We start from the raw sequence: 16,955 nt of genomic DNA, 5'->3' as shown, positions 1-16,955 counted from the left end.
CCAAAATTATCCGTAACACATCATCATCCAAGAGAAACCCTGGACAGGCAAAACCCACTGATCTCCATGCCTGCATGTAATATTTGGCTGTCCCGAAGGTCCTCAGTTCAGCACCTACATGTTAGTCACAGCAGCCATCAACAGCACAGAGCAAAAAAGGTAGAAAAGTACTTGCAGGAAGAAAGAATAGGAAATGCAATTTCTCTTGTATAGTACGTTCAGGCTCCAAATAGCTCTTTATAATCCTCATTTTCCCCACAAAACATGCCCAGCCTGCTACAGCAACACAGGAGTCTCCAATCAGTGCTGTTAGGAAAGCGATCGCTCAGTCCAGGCAGGCTGCTGGTGCAGACCTCGGTGTGCCTGTGCTAGCTTACATCTCCTCTCCAAGGGGTGTCATGTCCTTCCCGATATCCCAGACCAAGCTGTCTCTTAGCTTGGCCCCACGGCTCAGGTCCCTGCACAAGCCCAAGTCCCAGCAGGACGATACGAACACCAAGCACCCGACAGCCAACACCCAGCCTCAGTGAATTCAAATCCAAAGCTACAAAATCCCACCACTGACGCCACAAGCCCCATAACTAAGGGGTCAGCTGAGGCTACTGCAGTGCTATTTTCTCTCCCCATCACTCGTGCTGTCTCTCGTAATCTCTTCACTTCTGCTCCCCTCTTTCCCTCCATGCTCACACTACTCTCATTCCTCCTCCACCCACCTCTCCCCATCCCCAAATCTCCGCATTTAATGCTCTGTTCCCATCTCCTTGTTTATTCTCAGCACCACGTGCCAAAGATACGCCCGGCAGAGAGGCTGTGACACTCTCCTCTGCTGCCCTGAGCGAGCAAGCTTACATATGTTGCATTAAAGGGGTTAAAAAAAAAAGACTTCTTGTTTTTTCTTAAAGTCTTTGTACATCCTGCCTGTTTGCAGAGCATCCTTGGGAGAAATCTGAATTGTTGTGATCGACATTACCTGGTGCAGTAATTAGAAGCAGTATTTACAGCCATGATACCATTTTAATGCTGTTTTGCATCTGTTGTACTTCCACTTAGAGAGTAAATGTAGTGGGGAACATCTGTTTTCTGCTGCTATCTGATGCGACATTCCCCGGCCAGCGATTTCGCCTTCATTACAGTGGGCTTTAATTGTTCCAATTACCATCAGAAGGAGATGTCCCTGCAGCAACAGGTACAAGTCCTGGCCCAGCTTTTCAAGCAGACTTTACCTAACACTGGTCGTTTTCATTCCACTCTTATAACAACACAGGGGAGAAATGACAGTCTGGATGCAGATGTTGCCTCCATTTTGTAGAGAAGCCATCACCAGCCAGCAGGAGAAGAAATCCAGCTGGGGAATGGGGGCCACAAGCAAGAGCTTGTCCCAGCAGATGATGGAAAGGGAGAAACGATGGCTCCTGGTGAAAAGGCAGCAGCCCTGAGGTCTCCAAACTCACAGGTAGCTCCAATACATCCCTGCCACAGACACAGGGTGGTACCTGTGCATGCATCAGGCTGTTGGCCCCCAAAACAGCCTGGGGTTGTGTCTGGCTGCCTTTCTGTTATGATTCAGGTGATGCACAACGAAACATGCTGCTTGGCCAGCATCCACATCTGGGATCTCGTGTCCCCCAGCCAAGGGACTTCCAAGTACATAAACCCGAAGGGGGGGAGGCTGCCAGGAGGTCTCAGGGTCACACTGCACTACTGATCTTTTCTGCACCCCCGCAGGGCATTTGCCTTAGCTCTGAGCATTCACCCCGGTACTCAGGTAACAGGTTATTAAACAAATTCTAGCTCAAACTGAGCTCCTGCCATCAGACCACACCTGAAAAAACAGCCCAGAGCTCTATCTGAACAAAGTCACGAGCCGACTTGTACATCCCAGGCCAACTCTGCTGTCATCACCCTCTTTCCCAGCATGTTTCAGCAGTAAAACCAGAACAGCACTGACTAGGCTAAGAAAGCCATCCGCAGGGTCCTGGGTAAGCATCCTGCAGCCTAGCTGCTCCCTTCCCACTCTGCTTGTGCAAAGAAATATTTGCAGAGTGTATACCACCCAAAGCAAAGCTGAAGCAGAGGCCATTTGGACGGTTCCCAACATCCCCTTGCTCCAACACAACGCAATTCCTCTGCCAGGCATCTCCACACCCGGGCTGCCAGGACAAACAGACCTTTCCTCCTGCTGCACTGCGGTGCCAGCACCTTCCCCAGCAGGATTTTGGAGATGTGAGGGTTAGCACTGAGCTAACCTGCCAGCAAGGTCACCTCAAACCTCTTTTCCCACCTAGTCTTGTAGTGCGCCAGCAATTCTTCAGCAGTGTTTGCTTTTCCACAAGCAAAGCAACATCATTTGCTGCTACTGCATCACACTAGAGCGGTGGGGCTTTAGAAACAGAAAATCACTGTTCAGTTGGTTATTCCTGGACACACAGACATGTATTTAACTCAATTTCTCTTCTGTAACCACACGCCCAAGCCACCGGTACAAGACCTCAGGCACGCTCAGCATTTGCTGCAAGAGGGCTCCTGCCGCTGCCACCTCCCAGCCGGCTCCTGCAAGTTGCCAAAAGGGGAGAGGTTTGGCTGAAACCCGAAGTGTTCGTGAAGTGTCATACCCAAACATCTCTTTTGGAGCTAAATCTGTGAGCTCGTTATTGTCCCATTTTGAGTTTTTACCCACTGGGAATGAATCGCCTAACAATGTGTAAAGCGGGGAAATCTCATTCGCAGAGCTCCAAGGGCTTTCGCAAAGGAACCAGGCTGCCAGCAAAGCTACTTTACGAGAGCAGAGCTGCAGCAGAGAAGGGAAGTGGCTAGCCCGTCTGACCAAGCTCCCGTGACAGGTAACCAGCAGACTTGAGGTAAAACCAAAAAGTTCTGCTGCTCCTGCCCAGCGCCCAGCCCTGCAGCCTTTCCCAGGAGCCGCAGGATGACTGTGCCCTTTGCTCATCCTCTCCTCCACGCTTACCAAAAGAGCATCCCTCAGCCTAGACATGGGACTTGTCTAGATTAGAAAATATCATGAACGCAGCCAAAAAACATTTTAAATCACTGTGCTGACATAGGTACGGACACGGCCCTACTCATCCTGCTTTCAGCGGGTTTGACTAGCACTGAATCCAGCTATACTGGTACGAGAGCACCTGCTCTTCGGCTTGCCCAGGGAAACTAGAGTTATGGCAGCATAGCAGAACCGGGCTTCTCACAGCAGAGCTCAGCACATGGGTGAGAGCTGGGCACCAGTCCTGGCCCGAGGCTGCCCTCCCAGAGCAGAATGCTGTCACAGAACGGTCAGCCCTGATCTCAAAGGTCAGGCTCAGGCAGCAGTACCAGGACTAGATGCTTTCCCAACACACTCCCCAGCTGGAAGCGGGTCTACTCCTGACAGGGCATCAGATCAGACAGAGGGAGACCTTCCTGCAGCTACAGGGCTCACTTTGTGTTGCCACAGGGGTCTGCAGCCAGAGCCTTTCATCATTTTGATTCACTACCCCAACCCACCTTCCCTACTCAAACCCCACTGCTCCAGGTTGGTGCTGCCTCCTCACCTCAGTGCCGAGCACACCTTCCTCACCTCAGGGCTCTCTAGTCAGTGCTGCACCACAAGTAACTGCCAGTAAACAGCAGCAGCTTGAGGCTGCACCGTGAAAGCCTTTCTGCTGCTTGAGGAGAGCAAGGGTTATGCATTTTTCCCCCCATAAAGCCAACAGAAGGCTCTTAGTTTATTTAGGTCAATTAACTTCAGCTTTCAAATCAAGTTCTCATCTCATTTTACAGACAAGCTGTAAGCAAAGCAGAAAAAGGGTCAGCTGAGGAGAGCGTGGCCCAGGATTTCTAGACTGTTAAGTAATTTAAAACCAAAGGGGAAAAAGAAAATTGAGATCAGGGAAGAGCACGGACCACCTAACAACTCCTGCTTCACATTCTTGTTCTTCCTCTGCTCTGGGCATCATCAAGCTTCCAGACCAGAAAGAGTAAAAAGGAGCTGATATAGAGAGCTGCGCAGAGGAAGCCATTTGTGGCACAACGCATTGTATTGGTCCCACACACCCGAGAATGATGCTCCATATTCTTGAGTGCCATCTACTGGCATTTTTCTCTCTTTGCTATATATTAAACCCAACCCCAGTGTTAAAAGAGCAGTCAGGTTGCAGTCAAGCACTTGGAAGTAGAAAAATGCCAGAGCCTGGACTGCACACAACACAAGCCCAGTCCCCTGCATAAATGCATCAGAACACACTTTGTAATGACATGGTCAGGGACCACTTTCTGCACAAAAAAAGCCCCTTTTCATACTCCAGATGGATAGTGCTCTCTTAATGAGCAGCTATTCAATATTTTTCTTTATCCTCATCATTCAATATGTAGCTCCATGTCCTGTGTATGGCATGCTATTGAAGTCCTGCTCTAAATAATGAGCTATTAATTTTCTCCTGGGCTTTCACAGCATTTATTATCATAGTATCTGAGTGCTTCGCAAACATTAATTTGCCTTACAACAGCCCTGCGAGGAATGGTGGAATTATTCTCGTACAGATGGGACTTGGGCATGGCCACAATAAAATCAGACGGGCACAGCATGGTGGGGTGCTCCGTTTGGGATGCAGGAAGGACCCATTTCTCAGAGCTTTGGGAACCAAAGCTTTCGGTGCATTCAGAGCACTGCTCTGACAGCCTCCACAGCCGGCTACGAGCCTGCAGCTTTCCCAGTTGTGTCCAGTGTCACCTCCCACAGTGGCTGGGAAGCCAGCAGTGCTGGGGTTCATCTGAAAATAAGTTTTTCTGCATTTGACATTGTGTCTAGCAAGTCTGCTGCCAGCATGCAGGCAGCCTTAATGCCTGCAGAGACAGCCCCCAGGAGCGATGCTTCCTTCTGGGATGGTATTCTCTCACCACAGACTGCACATACAGCCTGAATGATTGCCTCAATGGGACAAACCGGGGCAGTTAGTTACATACTTCCTATGGATCATCTTTGTCACAACAACCCACCACAAAACACTTCTGAACACACTTCTGGCAGGCTGCAGGCTTGCAGTAGATGACCAGAAGCTGCGGTAAAAGTGTGCCAAAGGCAGAGAGACCAAGAGCATCACAAGAATGTTGAGGTCTGGCCATTGCTAAATAATAAGTAGTCCTTGCTGATTCAAAGGAGCCCAGCAACTCTCTGAAGCTTCAGAAAAAGGTAAAGCAACCCAGAGCACAGCCAGCAAGTCAGGGACAAGGACAGGGAAAGGATAAATCCCTTCTTGACACCTACAGCTACCCAACACAGTCCTGATGCCGGGCTGTAGTCCTGGCATCCACCCAGGAAAGGCTCACAGCCAGCGGCTGCCTCACATCACCACGGCCTTTTTGGTAGGGGTAGCGCTTTAATCCCTCTCCCAGACTGGTGCATCATGCCAGTCCAGGGCTCTGCCAAATCAGACATTCATTCTGCCCTGACAGGGGAATTTTCCATCCCCGTCACTGTTTTCATTCTGCTCTTCACACCCAGCAGAATTGCAAGACCCTTTCAGGCTGCAGAACTCATTTTTTGTTGTATTCAGAGAAGGCAGCACTACTCGTTTGCATCATGACAATATTACATTTCCTCATTACTTTCCATCCTTTCCCATCCCTTACTCCTCTTAAGAGCTTATTTGCATTTTTGATCAGACCCATACGCTGAGGAGATCCCTTCAGGGAGCTGGCTGTAACAGTGCCCAGGTCTTTTTCCTGGGCTGAATCAATTAATTCACACCTCTGGGAATACAATGAATTTTTTCCTGCAATGTGTACAATTATTCCCAGTTTTCATTGGTAAGAGAGGAGGAGAGAGGGGCTTTGAAATGCAAAGTCACATGTGCAAATCATCATCTCCAGCAGTGAAAGCTACGCCCACATGCTGCTAACCCAGGCGGGCAGCGTCTTACCTGGGCAGGATGGGCCTCGGCCTCTTCTGCACCAACCCGCCCGGCTCATCCTCGCACCAGGTCCCCGGCAGTCAGCGATGGCCCTGCCAGGAGATGTACGGATCGCTCAATAAGAGATCAAATCACTCCCCACCTTCCCAAAGCGCCACCACATCCTGTGAGCACCGCTCACCTTCCCCGGCAAGGCTTTCTGCAGCCTGCCTCACGGCAGCCCCGCTGCCCAGCCCGTTTCTAGTTTTGAAGCTTCCATCTCACAGCTGGAGCCCGCAGAGCGCCTAACCACATCCCCAGCACACAGCACAGCGGGGTAAAACCCACCGCAGGGCTGTCGACAGGTTTGGAGAGCACGTTTTGCTGAACTGAGGTTGCTCGGCCCAACTTCCTCCTGCGCTGCTACAACATTTAGGTCTGTTTAATCTTCTTTGATTGCTCGGTGCCGGACAAACCCTGTCCCCCAGCAGCTGCACAGCAGCCAGCAGCCACCTGCGTGGAAGTGTTTTCACTTACCAAACACACAGAGGCATAGCTGGGAATGCATTTTCTTTCTCACATGCTATCGAAATACCGCCTGAGAGGAGAGCAGGAAGAGCCTGGTGTGCTCCAGAACCTTCTTGGAGGTGGCACCAGAGCTGGTGTTCCCCTAGCAGGCCCCTCAGGGTGCTCTGGGGGAAAGGCTCTCCCAGGCCCTGCCCTGAAGCAGGCCGCAGCTCGCACAAGCACCCGGCCGCCCTCCTGTGCCCACAGCCCACACATGCAGAAGCCAGCAGTATTTGCAGAAGTGACCAAATTAATTAAGAGCACCCCAGGCTGGACAGCCTTCAGCTGAGAATGCTGTTTGTTAGCCAGGCACAGCTCAGGTGCTCCTGCACCCTCTCTCTCACATCCTCCTGGGCCCAGGAAGCTTTCACCACCCCACGGCCTGCAAAAACATTTACCGAGCAGAAGCACTGGGAGCAGCTGCTGAAACAGCACGGCCCATCAAAAACCAGTCACACAAACCTCCGCCAAACTGGATTCTGCAGGTCCCCAGCTGGTTTTGGCTCGGTGCTGCTGGCCTTGTCCCACCAAGGGGCTGTAAAGGTGCTGGGACCCAGCCAGCAGCACTGCGTGCCTCACTTTCCCCTCTCACAAGACACAGGAAGAGCTGCAGCCACCTTTTCGAGGAGCCGAGACATCTTGGGTGTGACACCGGCTCCAGCCTCGAGCAGAGCAACTCAGAAATGAAGTTCCCTTCCTTGGACAAGCTCAGGGCACACCACCTAGGTTGAACTCCGTGGAAAATAGTTAATTAATCTCTCTTGCTGCGGCCTAATTCTCTTTTCAACATGTGGCTGTCACTTCCCTGTCATCACAGCTGATTTACAATGGGGTTTAATTAAATCCTCCGTACATTATTCAGTATTCTCTGAAGACAACACCAAAGCAGCCAAGGGTATTTAAAATGTCACCTGCTGAGACGTATCATCTCCTTCTAAATAAATATGACAGTGATCAAACTTTGGCTAATTACAGTGACTTCGTTATTTGTTTGTATGTTTTAATATTTAATTGCTTTCGTGTTCATCCAATTACAAAGCAACAGCAAATAGAAATTAACTTTTTATCAGCATGTTCCCAGCCCAGCTAATCAGCACTTCAAAGGCCAGACACAATAGGAGGCCATCCAACCTGAGAGCGCTTTACAATATATTCTCTGCTGAATGGACCGTTCTATTAAATTAAGGGAGAATTGTGTTTGTCAGTGTATTCCCAGCTCCCACCCGGATTCCCTTTATGTGGCCATTTACAGGCCTCGTTGTAGCATCCTTGCAGCAGGAGAGTAAATTGTTTGCATTGCTCCTGCCCTCGTTCAGACAGCACCTCGCTCTGCATCAGCTGAAGCACGGGGAAATTGCTTCCTCTTGGTAGCTTCTGCCTTTCCACAGGGCAGAGGTGAGGCTGAGATGCCTGGTCGTGCCCCAGTAACAGCACACGAGCAGCAAGCTGAGCACATGCCTTGAGAGCACAGGCAGCCTCCCACAAAGCCTCTGAGCCAAAGTCACCTGTTGGCTTAAACGGGGACAGAACCTCAACCTGACGACTTCTTCCGCCTAAGATTTAGAGTGCTGTTGGCACCAGCACAGCTGCAGCAGCAGCTGGAGTGCCAGGGAGGCACGGGTCTGCAGTAGCATTATGTTCCTGCTCTGTTGTGTGTGCCCATTGCACCTGGGCTTGGATTTGCAATGGGTGCAGTTGCATGGACTCAGGCTGGCTCCCTGGGAGGTCTGCATCCGTTTTAGCAACTATCAACAGAGGGCAAAACTAGCAAAAAAAGAAAAAGCTTGAGGGCACAAAATCAGTATAATCAGAGTGATTTTTGCCAGTGCAACAATCTACATTGTCAGAAAGTTGATGTGGAGATGTTAAACAAGACTGGTTTCCCTCCGCAAACCTGCCAGCAGAAGTGGATGACAAGTGCAGAGAAAGAGTGATTTAGAGTCAAAGAAAACAGATGAATAGCACATTTGCCAAACATCAGGGGAGAAATACAACCAGACCAGCACATGCATAAGTGACCCACATTAAAGAGAACAGATCTGCACTGTCTCTGCCCTGCACTACATTGCCCGTTATTGCTGTAAAAAGCCAAGCCTTTTAGTTACCACATCAAAAGTCTGGACAAGAGATCAGGAACCGTGCCTCAAACAAACACGGTTTTAGGAAGCACTCTACATAATAATGATGTTAACAAAGTGTGATCTCCTCATTTTAAAAATTCAAGCAAACAAATCTACACATACATAAAGCCAGGCCAAGATTAGAGGTTTTTCCCTTGGAAGCATCCACAAGTTCTCACATCATCCCTCAGCCTTGCCTTGCTGCCTTCTGGATTTCATAAGAAGTCTTTTCACGTAAGCACAAGGAATAAAAACCACATTTACACAACTGAAGACGAGACCAGTTTGTAGGTTCCTTGCCACACATGCCAATGTTCCTTAAGCAAACTGCAGCCAAACCCCAAGAAGTAAAAGTGTCAAAGAGTCAAGGGCAACTACAGGGCCTGCACACAAGTGCCAGGAGATGCTCCAGTGACTTATTATGCCTTGGGCTTACCTATTTATGCAGCTCTATTGCAGCAGGAGCATAGTTAAAAGAAAAAATAACATAGAAGACCTAGTTCTCTAGACCACACTGCAGCAGCTGCAACAGCAAGAGCTCATCTTTGACCCCAGAGCACCAGGGGACCAACACCCAGAGAGGCAACACCTTTTTGAAAAGGTGCGACACAGCTTTAGACAGAAATTCTGTATTTTTTTTAAATGGAAAAGATTACTTTCAGATTTTATTAAAAACACAAAACAACCTCTTTTTTCCACTGAGAAACAACTTTGTGGATAAATTTAGGCTTATCTCATAAAATATTAAATGAACAAAGAAATGTGTTGGAAATACTTTGATTTTATTGAAATAAAATATTTAATTTGACCCAAAACACTTCCCGATTTTTTTTGATCTTTGAGACTAGATTCATTTGAGAAATCAAAGATTGCAGAGTTCTCCAGGCAAACAGATCTGATTTCTGCCTAGCTTTAGTAAGAACTCATTCACTGTACTGACTTGCAACTGCTTTTGTTTTCTTAAATTTTCTCCTGCGAAGTTATACCATTCATTAAAAGACACAGAAGAATCAGGCTCACACCAAGAAGGAAGCTGGAATAACTTTGATCGGTCCTTTGAAACAGCTGAGCAATCAGCACAGCAGTGGCAAAGCAGAGGTTTTGGAGGAAAAGAACCAAGAAGAAATGCAGAAATATGCATGCAAAGAAAAACAGAGACTTTCCACTTTGATGAAAAATCTGAGCATTCCGAAGCCTATGCACAAAGACTTCAGCAAAATTCGCTGCCAGTGACATGAGAAGGGGCAGCAACGGAAAAAATAAACTTCCAGCTAGAAAGATGTTTGGCATCACAGGGAAGTCACATTTTTCTCAAAAGCAAGAGGATAGGAAAAACTGGTCAAAGTGCTTCAAAATGTTTCATTCCAGACAAACGCTTGAGATACAGACCCTTCAATAAGGAAGCTAAATAGAAGAAAATATCCTGTTTTTCCTGGCCAGTACTGACAGGCTGCTCCCTGCCTAGCAGCCATCACTGGGAAGCCACAGAGCACTGCTCTGGTCCTGCAGGAGCAATGGGGACCGAGGCTTCAAAGCACTGCAGTGGCCCTACCTGATGCTGCTGCGGGGTTTCTACATTAAAAAACACATCCATTCGCTCTTAGCAAAATCCTGTTTTGAATCAGTTCGGTATCTTTTGACATAAGAAGAAAACTGCTGGAGAAAGCTCTGAAGTCATCAGGATATCATCTTCCAACACGCAATCCCCTCAGCTTGGAGGGAATTTGTATCCTCAGGCTTCAGCAAACTGCAGTTGTACAACGGTAACCGAAACACAAAACCCCAGGCTCAGCTACCAAACCCAGCTTGGACCAAATAAAAGGCTTCAGCTGGCACAGCCTGTTCCCTTTGTGACTCACTGGAATTTGGAGTTATGATTTACCACCCTCATCTGGGCCAAGAACAGTACTGATATTATTATTATTACTGTAGCTAAGTCTTGAACGTTTTCCAGGCTGGCAAAGATACCTACCGCTCAGTTTTACTGCTTAGTTTCTGCATTTTTCAGCTCTAATAAATGGGGTGACCAAGCCCAGGGCATATATTCAGATTTCTGAAGCTGTCATGTAATCAAAACTCAAGAAATAACACCACACACATGCTGGGGATAGCATGAGAACCAGGCCTTCCTCTTGGCTTCCCATTTCTCTGGTCCTGGGCTTTCATTGCAGAGATGTTAACTTCTAAATTGAAGATTTCATATGAAAGTCCTAGATCCAGACTCAGAAGATTACAGGAGAACGTAAGCTTCCACCCGCTAAGAATCAAGTTTCTAACCTTCAAGGCTGCAGAGAAAGGTAACACTGAAAGCTTCAAATTCAGGAGGAAAAATGTAGGGTGGTTAAAAAGATCCATTGGGAATGTCTACAAATATAACACCTGCAGTGATTTTGGTCAGCACCACCACACTGCTCAGTACCGATGTCCCCAAAAGGCCACGCCAGGACACCAGGGACAAGCACCGGGGTTTGGTGTCTCCTGGCCAGGGAGGAAGGAGCCCTCGAGCAGCCCCAAGGAGGGGCACAGCCAAATCCTTCACTCATTACTTGCCTTGGGGAAGGAAACCTGATTGCCTCCGCCCCTTCTGTTTGCAGCTTCTTCCTTCCTTCTTCTGCTCTTGGTTTTCTTTGAAGGGGAGGAAGAGCCAGGCCCCCAACACACACACCTACGTCCCCTCAGGCCGCTTATTTATGGAGCATTTCTCTTCAGAAGGATACTGCTAGGCGTTCGGTACCCAGCCCTGGGTTCAGCTCTCATCCCCAGAAGCACAGAGCAGGCCTCGGCTCACAGCGAAGGATGGATCCCACCTCCTATCGAGTTGTTCCCACTGCTCCTTGGTCACAAGTGACCAAAAACCTGCCTTCTGTTTTGACAGGAGGTCCAACCACAGCCAGGATGGTTCTGGAAAGTGAGCACCTCTACGTGCACAACAAGGAGCCCAAGTGGGACCAAGGCAGGGACCTGTGCCTTGTTGGTGCTGCCCCTGCTCCGTCCCCGTGTCCGAGGGGGGCGATGACAGCACTGAAGGCTGCGGGGTGAGGTCTCTGTCCAGGCTGAGGGACCCAAATTGCCAGGCCCCCATCTCCCAGTGGGCATGGAGCTGCTGAGGTGCCTCCATAGTCCAACCCAACCAATCTCCTAGGGCCATCCGAGCTTTGAGATGGAGCCAACAGGGTACAGTGGATCTCTATGCACGCCATCAAGATCCACATCATGAGCAAGCCAACACGAAAGCCAGACCCTGGGAGACAGTAAGCAGCCTCAGAACCAACTGAGCACAAGCTAAAGCTCTGAGGAGCCCCAGAGGCAGCAGGGCAGGGACCAGCACCCTCCAGCTCCGCATTTCAGCGGTGCCCTGTCCCAGCCTACAGCTTTTTCAGAAGAAAAAGCTCCCAGGAAAACTAGGCCCCAAGACGCAGAGAGGAGCAGATCGTCTCCCTACACACACGAAAAGAAATCAAAGGGAGCAGTTTGCACACAAGCCTTGCATTTGCAATTCTGATTCCCTAATAGGAAATGGCTCCCAACTGGGGGAGGGGCAGACAGGAAATATTACAGCAGTGTTATTTTGTTACACTAATTACCAATAATGGCACATGCTATGGTACCAACCACAGTCAATTCATTTTGAAAGCTATATAATAATGTTTAGGATCAGGAATTAATTTTTATAGCCACTGGAGCAGATTTACTTGTACTGTAATGCAGATTTATTACAAATTAAATTTCCCAACTCCGGAGGTTGACTTGGAGAGGATCAGCAGGACTCGAGGCGAGAGACACCCTGATGTAAGGGGGAGCCTCAGCAGCCCCAGGGCTCACAGCTTCAGGTCTCAGCGCCCATTAGCACAAACATTTCCATGTGCCCACCTGTGCCGGCCATCTTGGTGCCACAGCATCAACACGAGCAGGACCACAATGGGTGGCTTTCAGTCAGTCAACGGAACATGAAAGCTTTGTTCTTACTGTTGTATGGCTTTAAAAGGTAAAAATTCAGTACTACAGACTTCCTGCGTAAAGAGAGCTCCATAAAAAATTCATAAAGCAAAAACTTTGAAGCATAGCCAAGAAGATGCAGTCATTAATTTACAGAAACATCTCTGGTGTCAGTCAGTGACGATGAAGTGGTTCAGGCCATCTTCTGCTCAGGAGAGCGCTGCTGGAGCGGGATGGATGTGCACAGAGCCTGAGACAGAGCTGGGCCTGAACGAGGGGCCTGGACAGGGCAAGCCCAGCCTGCCACAGGTTCCTAGTGCCATCCCAATGGGGGCTAAGCATCACTGCTTCCCATTAGGGCCAATACCCAATCCTAAATACAGCTGAATCATTGTTCATGTATTATCTTCACACCCCCACGACAGGCACCCACCAGGATGCCGTTCAGGGTGCAGAACAAGGACCAGGCAGCATCCAGCTCCCGATAACCTATAACTCGGGAAAGAGGTCCCAGCCTGCCAGCCCAACACTTGGCGCTGGCAATGCCTGAAATATAAAATCTCATTCAGCCTAAGCTTTGCGAGAGCTCCAGCGACAGCGCAGCCGCCAAGAAGGGCAGGAGGGGGCTTGCAGCAGTGCTTAAGCATCAGCTCTGCACCATCTGATCGGTGGAGGCACCAAACAAAAACCTGCTCAGACTCCTTAGGAGGCAGAGCCGCCGAACTGGAGCTGCTCCAAGCCCTCTCCTGGCTCAGAGAGGCTCACGGCCACGTCCCCATGTCCCACCCCAGCCCCCCTCCTGGCCCCAGCATTGCAGAGAATTGGAACAATCCTGTTCTCACGTTGGGTTTTAATGACAGTCACAGATCCCGCCACATTAAGCCTCATCCTGGGAGAGGGATGCGGAGGGAGGAGAGTCATTAGCTTATCCCTGACGCCCTGCAAGGAAGAGGAGGAGGAGGAGTGGTTTCCTATGCTAATGCTCCGCAGGCTGAGCTCCCACCGATGCTTTCCTGTGCTCCAGAATAAATGAGACTTTCCTAATTCTTTCCCCACTGCAAATAAACAGACGGGGAGCCTGCACCATGCGGCTTGTACTGCCCTATTCATCACAGCATCCCAACTGTAGGTAGCAGTGATTACAGCTAATTATCGGCAATTACCACCACTGAGCTGGTAGGTGTGTTTCCCCAATAACTTTCAGCAGCTCCCAAACCTCTTCGAGGGCTTCTCCATGCTGGAAGAATGAAGGAAATGACTCTCCCCTCTGCTTGGCAGCCAGACCCCCCTCCCAAAACCTCTCGTCATCAGGCATCACAGCGCGATCATTAAGAAAAGAACAGGAAAAAACCCAACCCCGTAAGCCCACAGCATCAGCGACGCACCGACAGGTTGACAGGAAACCTTTCTGCTTGGAATGACTCTTTCTGCCTTTTGCTCCTCAAAAGCTCCTGCAATCGAGCTCGGATCCCCTTGCCCCTCCTCAAGCATATAATTCAATTCATACAAAAAAAACCCCACACAACAGAAAAGCGCATGTACAGTCGGCGCCTTTCCCGCATATAAAGTACCACAGCAGCGGGTGAGGGATGGACCCTTTGAGAAATTCGTATGCCAGCCTTCCCACTATAGTAATTTCATTCTGTCTTTGTAATTGTCTGATATTACATTGTTCCCTGCCGGAAGATTAATTAGCTAGTCTTACCCTCCAACATACCATCCCTCTGCAACCCTCAAGGAAGCTGGAGTGGTGCCAAGTCGCGCGGATTTGCTATTCTGGCTGGCAGCTGCTACTGTCGCTGCAAAAGCCTCCTTTTGTCCCCGAGCAGCAGTTGCTGTGCCAACTGACCCCCGCGGCCCCGGCCCGCCCGAAGCCACCACCAAGGAGGTGGCCAAGGTTCAACGCCACGGGCTGGGGGTGGGAAAAAAGGGCGGGGGGGAGAGAAGAGGAACGGAAAGGGGGGGAAAAAAATAGGAGAAAACGCAAAACAACAAAACAACACACCCAACCCCGACCACCCCCCACGCCCCAACCCTCCGCCTGGCATAATTACTCACGCTCGTTAAGCATGGCTGCATTGCGTATGCGAGTCACGCGGGACGGGCGCGCATCGGGCTGCCGGAGCAGCGATGCTGCGGTCCTGCCTGGCAGTGGGCAGGGCGCCGTGGCACCCCGCGGCAGCGCGTGCCCTCGGGGGGGACACCCGCCACCCCGTGCCCCCGGGGGGACGCACAGCACCCCAAACCCCTGGCACCGAGCCCGGCTCGGCGTCGCGGTGGGTTTGCAGCTTTTGTTCCCCCTCCACCTTCCCTCCCCGGGCACGGGTTGGGGAGTTCCGTCTTATGGTGCCCGGTGGATGGGATTTGCACAGGCATCAGCACACCCATCTGTTCAAAGATGGGGAGAAACCCCTAAAAATAGGAAGGTGTCCTTCTAACATCTCATTCACACCAGAAAGCTATACTGACAAGCATGTCAGCTGCCTTTCCAGACCGCTCCAGAAGTAGTATTTGTTCTGTACTCCATGGATCGCATTCAGCCCTGTTTGTCTGGTGCTCTGCATGTACCTCCTGAAAGCACCACGGCAGCTCACATTGCCGGTTTGTCACCTGTTTTGCCCAGCCGTGCTGTGCAGCTGCCCTGGGTGGCTTTGCAGCCACAGTCCCCATCAAGGCCATGGGACAAGGTCAGGAAGAGGCACCAGGAGTGCCTACAGGTCATGGTTAAGGGGAAAAAAAATAAAGGAAAGGGCAGCCCGGCAGTGGCAGCTATGAGCAGAGAAGGTTGGACTGGATCCTTTACATCCCGGCACACAGCCTTACCATCCCATGCACCGAGACCCCAGGACCAACCCCACAGAAGCAGCACCTTGTGCTCTGCTTCCCTTCCCTCACCACACAAAAATGGCCAATTCGGGATGTTTTATCCTGGGCAGCCGCGGATCACCTTTCCCCAAACATTCACAGACCAGCCTCAGAGGGACGGGGGCACATTTTCTCAGCACAGACTCTGCACTAGTGGGCAGCAAACCAGTTTGAAACTGGGCATTACGGGGCTGCAGAAAACAACCCCACACCATCCCAGGGGCTAATTAAACTCCTTGACGAGGCCACCAGCTCTGGACCACCTCAGCGCCCGCCTGCACCGACAGCCCCCCTCCCCGGGTGCTACGGAAACAGGAATTAAGCAGTGATGAATGCGGCGTTAATTAATTAAGAGAAGACATGCACAAAGGGGGTGGGAGGCGGGGGTCCTGGTGCTGCAGACATCACCCGAGGAGGGGCCGCCGCCCGTTTGTTCCTCAGTGCCTTTGCTCGCCAGAAGGCACCACGGCACCCGGCCGTCCGCCGGGACACACAGAGCAGGAGCAGCGCCCGCGGCTCTGCGCCGCCATCTTCTCTCACCACAGAGGCCGAATACCACATCGACTCCGCACACCCCAAAATGGCCGCTCAGAAGGGGCTCACTCGGGAGAGGTTAGTGGTGAAGCTTGGAGCGAGTGACACCGGGGGACTGGAATGTTCTGGTTTGTGTGTGGAGGTTGTCTGCACACAGTTAGCTAAAACATTAAGCTTCTTAACTGAAGGCAGAAGAGCACAATGCTTAGGTTTGGTTTGCATTCTGCACTCCCATTCACCACACATCACCCAGAGAAAAAGGTCCTGGCCATCATTACAGACAGTTTGGTCTCTGAGAAGGGGAAAAATGGTTAAAATCTGCAAGTGACAGTGGTGGCCAGTGCTAATTGCCATGCACAGCCTCCACACAAAGCTGCCAGGTCACACACAGGCTACAGCACCCCCGTGCAGCTCAGAGGTGAGCTTTGGGTTCATGCTCAGCAGTCCCAGCTGGCCAGACCCTGACCTGGAACACGATCTCGGTGGGGACCCAGATTTGCCAGGCCTTGCTCAGCTAGTAGCAGAGCCCACATATGACAGTGAGCGCTCAGCACCACGGCTTTCCCAAATGCAGGCCAGTCCCAAATCTCCTGCTCCAGAGATGCTCCGGGCATCACCAGGGTGCCCTGCCAGGTATCCCAGATCTGGGAGCTGACTGCTTTCTTCCTCCTCCCATTTTACACGCCCACCCCAGGACTGTGACCTAAAGGTACAGCAATGCCCAAATCCACTCCATGGATTCGTCTCTGGTTTTGGGGCATGGTCTCCAAGTGTCCCTGGCCCCAGCTATGCCATGCTGGTGTTCAACCTCTCCTCCCGTGGGGCTTTGCTCAGAGCTTCTCCTCCATGCAGGCCCCACCTGAAGGAGCTCAGTCCTGAGCCCAGCAGTGTCTCAGAGGTGGTTTATGGGATCCCCATTAAATACTGGGCTGCACACTCAGGACCTTGAGATACTTCTCCAACCCAGAGTCATTACCTTCACAGACTAGCTTTTTGGGATCCTCCAGGGACAGAACTTCCCTGTGCATTTCCCAATATGCCAGAAAAGGTC

The 16,955-nt window shown here is 50.6% G+C and overlaps 1 long non-coding RNA gene across 3 annotated transcripts in view; it reads right to left on the bottom strand.

The window, feature by feature from the left end:
• The window catches only part of LOC121056809, a 124,906-nt gene that overhangs the window by 101,866 nt on the left and 6,085 nt on the right, over positions 1-16,955 (bottom strand). For all 3 annotated transcript variants that reach the window (XR_005813506.1, XR_005813505.1, XR_005813507.1), the window contains exon 2: positions 5,913-5,995. This is a non-coding gene — a long non-coding RNA (uncharacterized LOC121056809). The remainder of the gene's footprint in view (positions 1-5,912; positions 5,996-16,955) is intronic.

The sequence above is a fragment of the Cygnus olor genome, chromosome 18, assembly GCF_009769625.2.
Source record: "Cygnus olor isolate bCygOlo1 chromosome 18, bCygOlo1.pri.v2, whole genome shotgun sequence".
In the NCBI taxonomy this organism is placed as follows: Eukaryota; Metazoa; Chordata; class Aves; order Anseriformes; family Anatidae; genus Cygnus; species Cygnus olor.
This window is presented reverse-complemented; position numbering and strand designations above follow the sequence as displayed.